Source organism: Cryptomeria japonica, unplaced genomic scaffold (genome assembly GCF_030272615.1).
Source record: "Cryptomeria japonica unplaced genomic scaffold, Sugi_1.0 HiC_scaffold_15, whole genome shotgun sequence".
Taxonomy (NCBI): Eukaryota; Viridiplantae; Streptophyta; class Pinopsida; order Cupressales; family Cupressaceae; genus Cryptomeria; species Cryptomeria japonica.
In genome coordinates, this window is record NW_026728837.1 from 1,406,732 (window position 1) to 1,417,500 (window position 10,769).

The following is a 10,769-nucleotide window of genomic DNA, read 5'->3' on the forward strand; positions in this document are numbered from 1 at the left end:
TGCTCTGATGCCCAAAACGAGAATCGACCCCGAAAAGGCCACAGGCCAAAAGTGGGATGCGAGACAAAAAAAAATGGGACCCGAGGACCAAAATTGGGTTCCCAGGTCGAAGACAGGGCAACCGGACAAGAAACGACCTCTAAGGCTCGAAATGAGTCCCGACGACTAAAACTTGACAAGAAGCACCCATCAGGCACCCAACTCGACACCCATGGGATGCCGACCCACCCGGGCTTCCACCTAGCACACCTTGGCACCCACCCACCCTCGCACCCAACCTCGCACCCAACTTAGCACCTTTGAACCCACATTGGCACTCACCCTGACCCTGGCACCTTGGAACCCACATTGGCACTCACCTTGACCCTGGCACCCACCTTTGCACTCACCTTGGGACCCACCCTGGCTCCCACCTCGGCACCCACCCAGACACCCACCTTGGTTCCTTGGCACCCACCTTGGATCCTTGGCACCCACCCCGACACCCACCTTGGCACGCAACTTGGCTACTTGCCACCCACCTTGGCTCCTTGACGCCCACCCCGACAACCACCCCGTGACCTACCCTGGCTAGGGTTGGTGCACACCCACCCTGGTGCCCACCTTGGCACCCACCCTATGACCCACCTTGGCACGCACCTTAGTACCCACCCCGTTACCCACCCTAGGACCCACCCCGTGACCCACCTTGGCCAGGGTGGGTGCACCCACCCTGGTGCCCACCTTGGCACCCACCCATCCTAGCACCCAGCCTGTGACCGGGCTTGGAACCCAACCTTGCACCCGCACCCGTCTTGGCCAGTGTGGGTGCGCACCCATCCTGGCACCCACGTTGTGACACACCCTTTAACCCACGCACCCTAGCACCCACGTTGGCACCCACCTTGGAACCCAACCTAGCAACTTGGCACCCACCCCGTGACCCACCTTGGCATCCACCATAGCAGTCGCCGACTTGGCACCCACCTCGGCACCCACCTTGACACTTGTGGACCCACCTTGCCACTCACCCTAGCATCGACCCATCCTAGCACCCACCCTGGCACCTTTGCACCCTAGCACTCACCCATCCTAGCACCTAACCTGTGACCCACCTTGACACTCACCCTCGCACCCACCTTGGAACCCAACCTAGCACCCACCCACCCTGACACCAACCCTAGCACCTACCCACCCTTGCACCCACCCTGTGACCCATCTTGGCACCCACCCATCCTACCACTCAACCTATCACCCACCTTCTCACCCACCTTGGCATCCACCTTAGCACCCACCCACACTGGCACCTTGGCACCCACCTCGGGCAAGGTGGGTGCACACCCACCCTGGCACCCAATTTAGAACCCACCGAGCATGTTACCCACCTTGGCACCCACATTGCAGCCCACCCTAGTACCCACCCTATGACCCACATTGGCATCCACACCCTAGCACCCAGGCACCTCGACACCCGCCTTGACACCCACCCTAGCACTGAACCTGTGACCCACCTTGGAACTCACCCTAGAACCCACCCACCCTGTGAACCACCTTGGCATCCACCTTAGCACCCACCCACCTTGGCACCCACTCTAGCACTCACCCATCCTAACACCCAACTTGTTACCCACCTTGGCACCCGCCCTCGCGTCCACCTTGAAACCCACCCTAGCACCCACCCACGCAGGAGCCCACCTTGGCACCCAACCTAACACCCACGCATCCTGGCACCCAACTTGTGACCCACCTTGGAACCCACCCTAGTACCCACCTTTGAACCCACTATATCACCAACCCACCTTGGCACCCACCCTATGACCCTCTTTGGAATCCACCCTAGCACGCACCCACCCTGGCACCCACCATGGAGCGCACCCTAGCACCCACCCACCTCGGCACGCACCTCAACACCCACCTTGGTGTGCGCACTGCGCCAACCTCTCAAAGACCCTATGTGGTGCGCTCCAAAGTGTACACCTTTGGTGCGCTCCAAGGTGCGCACCTTTGGTGCACACCGAGGTGCACACCAAAGTGTGCACCGAGGTGAGCACCAAAGTGCACTCCAGGGTGCACACCAAGGCGTGCACCTTTGGTGCGGTCAATGCAAACGAATTCGGAAGTTGGGGTCGATGTCCTAATCGCTGCTGCAGACTACACGTATGAGAATCGGACAAATAGCTTTATATAGGGGAGGTGTTGCGTTTGATGGGTCGACTCCCCTGGTTGTGTGCACTGCACCAACTTCAAAGACCCTGTCTTGTTTAAGAAGTCAAAAGTTGGGGTGGATGTCCTAATCATTGCTGCAGTCTACGCATGTATGAGAATCAGACAAATAGCTTATATAGGGGAGGTGTTGCATTCGGTGGGTTGACTCCCCTGGTTGTGCGCACTGCGCCAACCTCAAAGACCCCGCATAGCAGAAGAAGTCGGAAGTCGGATTTTGGTGAGCACCAAGGCGTGCACCTTTGGTGCGGTCAACGCAGACGAATTCAGAAGTTGGGGTGGATGTCCTAATCGTTGTTGCAGGCTACACATGTATGAGAATCAGACAAATAGCTTATATAGGGGAGGTGTTGGGTTTGATGGGTCAACTCCCTTGGTTGTGCGCATTACGCCAACCTCAAAGACCTTGTTTTCGTTAAGAAGTCAAAAGTTGGGGTCAATGTCCTAATGGCTCCTGCAGGCTACACATGTATGAGAATCGGACAAATAGCTTATATAGGGGAGGTGTTGGGTTTGATGGGTCGACTCCCCTGGTTGTGCGCATTACGTCAACCTCAAAGACCTTGTTTTCGTTAAGAAGTCAAAAGTTGGGGTCGATGTCCTAATTGCTCCTGTAGACTACACATGTATGAGAATCAGACAAATAGCTTATATAGGGGAGGTGTTGGGTTTGATGGGTTGACTCCCCTAGTTGTTCGCATTACACCAACCTCAAAGACCTTGTTTTCGTTTAGAAGCCGAAAGTTGGGGTCGATGTCCTAATTGCTCCTGCAGGCTACGCATGTATGAGAATCAGACAAATAGCTTATATAGGGGAGGTGTTGGGTTTGATGGGTCGACTCCCCTGGTTGTGCGCATTGCGCCAACCTCAAAGACCCTGCATTGCGGATGAAGTCGAAAGTCAGAGTTTGGTGTGCTACAAGGTGTGGTCGAAGGTGCTCACCTAGGTGTGCACCTTTGGAGCACAGGAAAAGTGCCCTCCAAAAGTGCGCACCTTTGGAGTGCACAAAAGTGCCCTCCAAAAGTGCGCACCTTTGGAGCGCAGAAAAGTGCCCTCCAAAAAGTGCCCTCCAAAAGTGCGCACCTTTGGAGCGCAGAAAAGTGCCCTCCAAAAAGTGCCCTCCAAAAGTGCGCACCTTTGGAGCGCAGAAAAGTGCCCTCCAAAAAGTGCCCTCCAAAAGTGCGCACCTTTGGAGCGCAGAAAAGTGCCCTCCAAAAGTGCGCACCTTTGGAGCGCAGAAAAGTGCCCTCCAAAAAGTGCCCTCCAAAAGTGCGCACCTTTGGAGCGCAGAAAAGTGCCCTCCAAAAAGTGCCCTCCAAAAGTGCGCACCTTTGGAGCGCAGAAAAGTGCCCTCCAAAAAGTGCCCTCCAAAAGTGCGCACCTTTGGAGCGCAGAAAAGTGCCCTCCAAAAAGTGCCCTCCAAAAGTGCGCACCTTTGGAGCGCAGAAAAGTGCCCTCCAAAAAGTGCCCTCCAAAAGTGCGCACCTTTGGAGCGCAGAAAAGTGCCCTCCAAAAGTGCGCACCTTTGGAGCGCACAAAAGTGCCCTCCAAAAGTGCGCACTTTTGGTGCGCACCAAGGCGCTGGTTCGGTCGTTGCAGGCGAGTTCGGAAGTTGGGGTCGATGTCCTGAGCGGAGGTGCAAACTACACAGGTGTCGGAATCGGACAAATAGCTTATATAGGGGAGGTGTATGCTTCGATGGGTCGACTCCCCAGGTTGAGCGCACCGCGCCAACCTCAAAGACCCTACGGTATGGATGAAGTCGGAAGTTGGGTCCGATGACCAATTCGATTAGTAGGTATGCTCATGAGGTCGGAATTTGGGTCCGATGACCTGCCATGTGCAGGAAGGCGAATGTTGACACTGTGCGTTGCAAGGTGCACACCAAGGCGCTGGTGCGGTCTTTTTAGTCGAGTTCGGAAGTTGGGGTCGATGTCCTGATCGGAGGTGCAAGCTACACAGGTGTGGGAATCGGACAAATAGCTTATATAGGGGAGGTGTATGCTTCGTTGGGTCGACTCCCCGGGTTGAGCGCACCGCGCCAACCTCAAAGACCCTACGGTATGGATGAAGTCGGAAGTTGGGTCCGATGACCGATTCGATATGTAGGCATACTCGCGAGGTCGGAATTTGGGTCCGATGACCTGCCACGTGCAGGAAGGCGAATGTTGGCACTGTGCGTTGCAAGGTGCGCACCAAGGCGCTGGTTCGGTCGTTGGAGGCGAGTTCGGAAGTTGGGGTCGATGTCTTGATCGGAGGTGCAAACTACACAGGTGTGGGAATCGGACAAATAGCTTATATAGGGGAGGTGTATGCTTCGTTGGGTCGACTCCCCGGGTTGAGCGCACCGCGCCAACCTCAAAGACCCTACGGTATGGATGAAGTCGGAAGTTGGGTCCGATGACCGATTCGATATGTAGGCATACTCGCGAGGTCGGAATTTGGGTCCGATGACCTGCCATGTGCAGGAAGGCGAATGTTGGGACTGTGCGTCGCAAGGTGCGCACCAAGGCGCTGGTGCCGTCGTTGCAGTCGAGTTCGGAAGTTGGGGTCGATGTCCTGGTCAGAGGTGCAAACTACACAGGTGTGGGAATCGGACAAATAGCTTATATAGGGGAGGTGTATGCTTCGATGGGTCGACTCCCTGGGTTGAGCGCACCGCGCCAACCTCAAAGACCCTACAGTATGGATGAAGTCGGAAGTTGGGTCCGATGACCGATTCGATACGTAGGCATATTGGCGAGGTCTGAATTTGTGTCCGATGACCTGCCATGCGCAGGAAGGCGGAATTTGGGTCCGATGACCGAGTTGATGGCGTGCCATGCGCAGAAAGGCGGAATTTGGGTCCGATGACCGAGTTGATGTTGATGGCCCGCCATGCACAGGAAGGCGGAATTTGGGTCCGATGACCGATTTGAAGGCGTGCCATACGCAAAAAGGCGGAGTTTGGGTCCGATGACCGAGTTGATATTGATGGCCCGCCATGCGCAGGAAGGCGGAATTTGGGTCCGATGACCTGACATACGCATGGAGTCCGACTCGGGGGCCGATGTTCGATTCGATGACTTGCATTGTGGGTAAAGTCGGAAGTTGTGGTCTTTGACCCGATTCGATGACCAGACTTCGGCTGCTTGAGAATCGGACAAATAACTTATATAGGGGAGGTAGTGTTCTCGAGCATCCTCCCCCCGTGCCCGTTTATGTCGATTGATGCTGGTGCTCGACTGGTTGGAGCGCTCGGATGCAAAAATCTTGCACCAGGATTTATCGATTGTGATGGACACGGCAAGTCTCCTGATTGCTATGCAGGAGCTCATCGTGAATCTCTATGCGGCCTTGGTATGGACTCGACCTGCGGAATGGTTCGGCAATGGTAGTCGCTCCAACACGTCCTTGCAATGGCCACAGAGGTGATTCGACTAGAGCTCCAGTCTAGCTTTTGGGTTGCTTGGCGGACTGGTATAGCCGCGATCGAGTTCCGGCCATGAACGTTTTAGATAGCTCTTGGGCTTTCTGGGACGGAAGTCGGAAGTTTGGGCTGTTGTCCGATTTGATGACCATTCTTCGGATGTGTGAGAATCGGACAAATAACTTATATAGGGGACTGTGTTGTCTCACGCAGCCCCCTCCGTGCCCCTCTATCTCGACCGATGTTGGTGCTTGAAAGGGTTGGGATCGCTCGGATTTATAAACGTGCACCACCATTTGTCGAGTGTGAGGGACGCGGCAGGTCTCCTAAATGCTATGCGGGCGCTCTCTGAGAATCTCTATCCGGCCTCGACACAGACTAGTCTTGCTGAATGGTTTGGCACTGGTAGTCGATCCAACACGTCGTTGTTGTGGCCGCCTAGGCGATTCGATTCGAGCCCCCGTCTAGCTTTTGGGTTGCTTGGCGGATTTTGCCCTATCCGCAAGTGAGCTCGGTCCCTAAACGTTCGAGAAACCCGATTGCTATGCGCCGACTCTCTTTCTTGCGAGCCTCCATCTAGCTTTTGGGTCTCTACGGAACGGAAGTCGGAATCTGGGACCGTTGTTTGATTCGACGAGGCAGACTACGGTTGTGCGAGAATCGGACAAATAACTTATATAGGGGAGGTGTTGACTGGAGCATTCTCCCCCGTGCCCCTCTAACTCGACCAATGCTGGCGCTCGAACGGTGGTAGCGCTCGGATTTTCATTGAGCGCCAGCATTGGTCGATTTAGAGGGGCATGCGAGATTCCCGAATGCTATGCGAGGGCTCTAACGGAAATGTCTATTGGTTTCGGTATGGATGCAATTGCGAGTGGTTCGGCAAAGGTAGTCGTTCCGATGCGTCCATGTCGTGGCCAAATCGATAATTCGATTTGAGCCCTCGTATAGCATTTGGGTCTCTCGATGTGATTCCGCATTCCAGTCCCTTTGGGCACTGCTTGAGCCGCATCCCAGGGGGTTCCCTTCCCAATAATCTGCCTCGCAACCCGATTGCTATGCGGTGAGGCTCCTCGGCCGCCTCGGAACTATCTGTGTATCAGACGCATCGCGGGATAAGGGGTTGGCAACGGTAGTCGCCCCAAGCGCGTCCGATGCTTGGACCATTCCGAGGCGGCCCTGAAGCCTCTTCCGTCTAGCCGTTGGGTCCTTCTCGCCGCATCCCTCGCCTCGCACCCCGATTGCTATGCGGTGAGGCTCCTCGGCCGCCTCGGAACTATCTGTGTATCGGATGCGTCGCGGGATAAGGGGTTGTCACTGGTAGTCGCCCCAAGCGCGTCCGATGCTTGGACCATTCCGAGGCGGCCCTGAAGCCTCTTCCGTCTAGCCGTTGGGTCCTTCTCGCCGCATCCCTCGCCTCGCACCCCGATTGCTATGCGGTGAGGCTCCTCGGCCGCCTCGGAACTATCTGTGTATCGGACGCGTCGCGGGATAAGGGGTTGTCATTGGTAGTCGCCCCAAGCGCGTCCGATGCTTGGACCATTCCGAGGCGGCCCTGAAGCCTCTTCCGTCTAGCCGTTGGGTCCTTCTCGCCGCATCCCTCGCCTCGCACCCCGATTGCTATGCGGTGAGGCTCCTCGGCCGCCTCGGAACTATCTGTGTATCGGACGCGTCGCGGGATAAGGGGTTGTCACTGGTAGTCGCCCCAAGCGCGTCCGATGCTTGGACCATTCCGAGGCGGCCCTGAAGCCTCTTCCGTCTAGCCGTTGGGTCCTTCTCGCCGCATCCCTCGCCTCGCACCCCGATTGCTATGCGGTGAGGCTCCTCGGCCGCCTCGGAACTATCTGTGTATCGGACGCGTCGCGGGATAAGGGGTTGTCACTGGTAGTCGCCCCAAGCGCGTTCGATGCTTGGACCATTCCGAGGCGGCCCTGAAGCCTCTTCCGTCTAGCCGTTGGGTCCTTCTCGCCGCATCCCTCGCCTCGCACCCCGATTGCTATGCGGTGAGGCTCCTCGGCCGCCTTGGAACTATCTGTGTATCGGACGCGTCGCGGGATAAGGGGTTGTCACTGGTAGTCGCCCCAAGCGCGTCCGATGCTTAGACCATTCCGAGGCGGACCCGAAGCCTCTTCCGTCTAGCCGTTGGGTCCTTCTCGCCGCATCCTTCGCCTCGCACCCCGATTGCTATGCGGTGAGGCTCCTCGGCCGCCTCGGAACTATCTGTGTATCGGACGCGTCGCGGGATAAGGGGTTGTCACTGGTAGTCGCCCCAAGCGCGTCCGATGCTTGGACCATTCCGAGGCGGACCCGAAGCCTCTTCCGTCTAGCCGTTGGGTCCTTCTCGCCGCATCCCTCGCCTCGCACCCCGATTGCTATGCGGTGAGGCTCCTCGGCCGCCTTGGAACTATCTGTGTATCGGACGCGTCGCGGGATAAGGGGTTGTCACTGGTAGTCGCCCCAAGCGCGTCCGATGCTTGGACCATTCCGAGGCGGACCCGAAGCCTCTTCCGTCTAGCCGTTGGGTCCTTCTCGCCGCATCCCTCGCCTCGCACCCCGATTGCTATGCGGTGAGGCTCCTCGGCCGCCTTGGAACTATCTGTGTATCGGACGCGTCGCGGGATAAGGGGTTGTCACTGGTAGTCGCCCCAAGCGCGTCCGATGCTTGGACCATTCCGAGGCGGACCCGAAGCCTCTTCCGTCTAGCCGTTGGGTCCTTCTCGCCGCATCCCTCGCCTCGCACCCCGATTGCTATGCGGTGAGGCTCCTCGGCCGCCTTGGAACTATCTGTGTATCGGACGCGTCGCGGGATAAGGGGTTGTCACTGGTAGTCGCCCCAAGCGCGTCCGATGCTTGGACCATTCCGAGGCGGCCCCGAAGCCTCTTCCGTGTAGCCGTTGGGTCCTTCTCGCCGCATCCCTCGCCTCGCACCCCGATTGCTATGCGGTGAGGCTCCTCGGCCGCCTTGGAACTATCTGTGTATCGGACGCGTCGCGGGATAAGGGGTTGTCACTGGTAGTCGCCCCAAGCGCGTCCGATGCTTGGACCATTCCGAGGCGGCCCCGAAGCCTCTTCCGTGTAGCCGTTGGGTCCTTCTCGCCGCATCCCTCGCCTCGCACCCCGATTGCTATGCGGTGAGGCTCCTCGGCCGCCTTGGAACTATCTGTGTATCGGACGCGTCGCGGGATAAGGGGTTGTCACTGGTAGTCGCCCCAAGCGCGTCCGATGCTTGGACCATTCCGAGGCGGACCTGAAGCCTCTTCCCTCTAGCCGTTGGGGCTTTCTCGCCGCATCCCTCGCCTCGCACCCTGATTGCTATGCTGTGAGGCTCCTCGGCCGCCTTGGAACTATCTGTGTATCGGACGCATCGCGGGATAAGGGGTTGGCAGTGGTAGTCGCCCCAAGCGCATCCGATGCTTGGACCATTCCGAGGCGGCCCTGCAGCCTCTTCCGTCTAGCCGTTGGGGCCATCTCGCCGCATCCCCCACCTCGCACCACGATTGCTATGCGGTGAGGCTCCTTGGCCGCCTCGGAACTATCTGTGTATCGGACGCATCGCGGGATAAGGGGTTGTCACTGGTAGTCGCCCCAAGCGCGTCCGATGCTTGGACTATTCCGAGGCGGCCCTGCAGCCTCTTCCGTCTAGCCGTTGGGGCCATCTCGCTGCATCCCCCACCTCCTCGGCCGCCTCGGAACTATCTGTGTATCGAACGCATCGCGGGATAAGGGGTTGGCAGTGGTAGTCGCCCCAAGCGCGTCCGATGCTTGGACTATTCCGAGGCAGCCCTGCAGCCTCTTCCGTCTAGCCTTTGGGGCCATCTCGCCGCATCCCTCGCCTCGCACCCCGATTGCTATGCGGTGAGGCTCCTCGGCCGCCTGGGAACTATCTTCGTATCGGACGCATCGCGGGATAAGGGGTTGTCACTGGTAGTCGCCCCAAGCGCGTCCGATGCTTGGACTATTCCGAGGCGGCCCTGTGGCCTCTTCCGTCTAGCCGTTGGGGCCATCTCGCCGCATCCCCCACCTCGCACCCCGATTGCTATGCGGTGAGGCTCTTCGGCCGCCTTGGAACTATCTTCGTATCGGACGCATTGCGGGATAAGGGGTTGTCACTGGTAGTGGCCCCAAGCGCGTCCGATGCTTGGACTATTCCGAGGCGGCCCTGCAGCCTCTTCCGTCTAGCCGTTGGGGCCATCTCGCCGCATCCCCCACCTCGCACCCCGATTGCTATGCGGTGAGGCTCCTCGGCCGCCTTGGAACTATCTTCGTATCGGACGCATCGCGGGATAAGGGGTTGTCACTGGTAGTCGCCCCAAGCGCGTCCGATGCTTGGACTATTCCGACGCGGCCCTGTGGCCTCTTCCGTCTAGCCGTTGGGGCCATCTCGCCGCATCCCCCACCTCGCACCCCGATTGCTATGCGGTGAGGCTCCTCGGCCGCCTTGGAACCATCTTCGTATCGGACGCATCGCGGGATAGGGGGCTGTCACTGGTAGTCGCCCCAAGCGTGTCCGATGCTTGGACCATTCCTAGGCGGCCCTGAAGCCTCTTCCGTCTAGCCGTTGGGGCCTTCCCGCCCCATCCCTCGCCTCGCACCCCCGATTGCTATGCGGTGAGGCTCCTCGGCCGCCTTGGAACCATCTGTGTATCGGACGCATCGCGGGATAAGGGGTTGGCACTGGCAGTCGCCCCAAGCGCGTCCGATGCTTGGACCATTCCGAGGTGGCCCTGAAGCCTCTTCCGTCTAGCCGTTGGGGCCTTCCCGCCCCATCCCTCGCCTCGCACCCCGATTGATATGCGGTGAGGCTCCTCGGCCGCCTTGGAACTATCTGTGTATCGGACGCATCGCGGGATAAGGGGTTGGCACTGGTAGTCGTCCCAATCGCATCCGATGCTTGGACCATTCCGAGGCGGCCCTGCAGCCTCTTCCGTTTAGCCGTCGGGGCCTTCCCGCCGCATCCCTCGCCTCGCATCCCGATTCCTATGCGGTGAGTCTTCTCGGCCGCCGCGGAACTATACCTGTTATTGCTACTGCATCCTTCGGCTGGTAACCTCCTCTGCCGCCTTGGAACGTTCTCTTTGTCGGACGCGTCGCGGGATAAGGGGTTGGCACTGGTAGTCGCCCCAAGCGCGCCCGATGCATAGACCGCTCCGAGTCGAC